Source organism: Triticum urartu, chromosome 2A (assembly GCF_056163025.1).
Source record: "Triticum urartu cultivar PI428250 chromosome 2A, HENAU_Tu73, whole genome shotgun sequence".
In the NCBI taxonomy this organism is placed as follows: domain Eukaryota; kingdom Viridiplantae; phylum Streptophyta; class Magnoliopsida; order Poales; family Poaceae; genus Triticum; species Triticum urartu.
This window is the reverse complement of record NC_141874.1, coordinates 750992953-750995388: the sequence shown is the minus strand read 5'-3', so window position 1 is coordinate 750995388 and position 2436 is coordinate 750992953. Positions and strand designations below refer to the sequence as shown.

At 49.5% G+C, this 2436-nt stretch overlaps 1 pseudogene; it reads left to right on the top strand.

Annotated features, from left to right (window-relative positions):
• The first annotated feature begins 882 nt into the window (after nt 1-882).
• On the top strand, nt 883-1494 carry LOC125538483 (uncharacterized; annotated as a pseudogene).
• The last annotated feature ends 942 nt before the right edge of the window (nt 1495-2436 follow it).

Genomic DNA, 2436 nt, shown 5'->3' with positions numbered 1-2436 from the left:
ATGGGTCGTCCAAGTCTTTGGAGCAAGAGTGCCAAAAGGGATCATTTGGAATAAAGATGAGCATAGTTTCGTGCCTCCAGCCTTTGTTTCCATTCACTAGAAAGATGTGATGCTTCTCTAGATGCTTGATTGGTTGCTTCTGATGATTAATCTGTGCAATCACCATATGGTGTTATAGTGGATATTGAAAATGTGATGCTTTGTTGTTTACCTACTCTCATGGCACTTTGGTGTGAATACATTAGTATAGAGCTTCCTTTTGTGTGTATTGGGAAATTAATGATATTGCCTTTGTTTCCGCTGACTAGAAATTTGTGCTAGTGCTATAGATGCTCGATTGATCCCTGTACTCATCATATGGTGTTAACCTACTCTAATGGCACCGTGGTGTGAATATGTTAGTTGAGCCTCCTTTTGTTTACTTGCCATTAACTTTGAGTCTCCCCTACATTTTATTTTTGGATTTTGCCACTTTGCCCAATTAGGGAAGAAAAGGATCAATTTTGATGGTGTCGCTTCATGGGTCCTGGAAAGAAATATTGAACTAGTCAAACTACTTCCCTCGAATTTAAAGCAGAGAGTGTGCCTATATTTGGTAGTTTACGATGTGGGTGTACTGTTCATGTCCAGAACTGCCTACATCTTCATGAGCCATCTTGAGTCATTCTAGTCCAAGAAACTATCCAAGACAACTACAATGATAGTAGAAAGTGTAACTTACAATTTTCTAGAAATGTGTAGCTGGTGAAAGGGTGCGATTTGCACATTTCATTTATCATAACAACTAGGTAGGAAAGCATAGATATTCAGTTCTGGAGTTACTTATAGAACCAATATTCTAAGTTTATAGAACTATCTTTTATGACTTAGTGGATTTATGTGATGCCTAGAACCAACCTAGTAAAGCACATATGGCATGGATCTAGGCCCGAAGGGTCGACGCGGGAGAAGGACAAGGCGTTTCAGAATGCGCTGGTTATGGTGGATCTGGAGGAGGGTGTGTCCTTGTGGAACAAGATAGCCAGACTCATGGATGGGAAGGAGGGGTCTGAATCCAGGTCTGTGCCCGGAGGGTGGACGCGGGAGCAGGACAAGGCATTGGAGAATGCGCTGGCGATGGTGGATTTGGAGGACGATGAAGCCATCTGGAACTACATAGCCAACATGGTTGAGGCAAAGAAAACCGAGGAGGTGAAGTGGCGGTATGAGCTATTGGTGCAGGATGTGGGCGCCATCGTGGTGGGCTGGGTGCCACTGCCATGTACTCCAATGTCGGAGTTCTGAGGAGGGAGGCTTCGGCGGAAAGAAGGGCAGCAGTAGTGTAGGTGGAGGTCGGGGAAGACATGGGCAGAAGGGGTCATCCATGTCTATCGAGCAGGAGCGCCAGAAGGGATCCTCTGGATTGACAATGAGTATAGGTTCGTTCCTCCAACCTTCATTCTATTCACTAGAAAGATGTGCTGCTACTCTATATGCTTGATTGGTTGCTTCTGATGATTAATATATGTAGTCATCATGTGGTATTAGGGCGGGTATTGCAAAATCTAATGCTAAGAACACCGCCGCCACCTCCCACCTGATTTAGGGTTTTCACCCAAGGAGCATGTGGTGGGGAGTGGAAGGGAAGACCTTGACCGATGTCTCCAAGAAGAAATTCGGCGCCTGCATGCGTTGACGTCGTCTTGGCCGGCCGGAGCTGACCAGGAGTTTCCCCCAATCTGGATCCCAACCACCAGATTCGCCCGCAGCCCGGGGGCTGGCCAGCCATGCCGGCACAGCCAGGATCCAACGAGGGCGAAGCACACTACACAGGGGGCAAAGGGCAGCGACCGGATCTGGCGTCGCCAACCACCAGGGCAGCCACGATTGGATCTGGTGCCGCCAACCGCCAGGGCAACCATGTGAGGTCCCTGTCCACTAGAGCAGCGTTGGCCACCCAACCAGAGCCCCGACACCACGCCAACCCCGCTACACGCCACATAAGTAGGGGGCCTCACCGGGGGACAACCGTCCCAGATCCACAGCCCTCCGTCGCGACCGGAGCAACATAGGCCCCGTTGCCGCAGTCCCCGGCTATGCCCCAGGACTTGTCTGGCGTGAGCCTCGTGTGGTGGCGAGGGGGGAGCAGGGAGGGGAGGGGACTTCACCGGCAGGAAGGGGGTCGCCCCTGAGTCGCCCACGCTGGGCGGCGTTGGGGAGGGGAGGAGAGCTTCCTTTGCCTATATGATTAACATACATAAAATCACAGGTCTGTAGTTTATATGTTCTTTCGGTCAGGCTTTAGTTGTCTTGGAGTTGGCAGTGTTTTTGTTGGCTGTTATCCATCTGCTTCATTCATGTAGGTGACAGTCTGGGCCATCATCGGAAACGACCATCGGTAAAAAAAATTGGTTCCTTACCTAAAATGCGATCTTGCATGTTGAAAGAAATGGTACC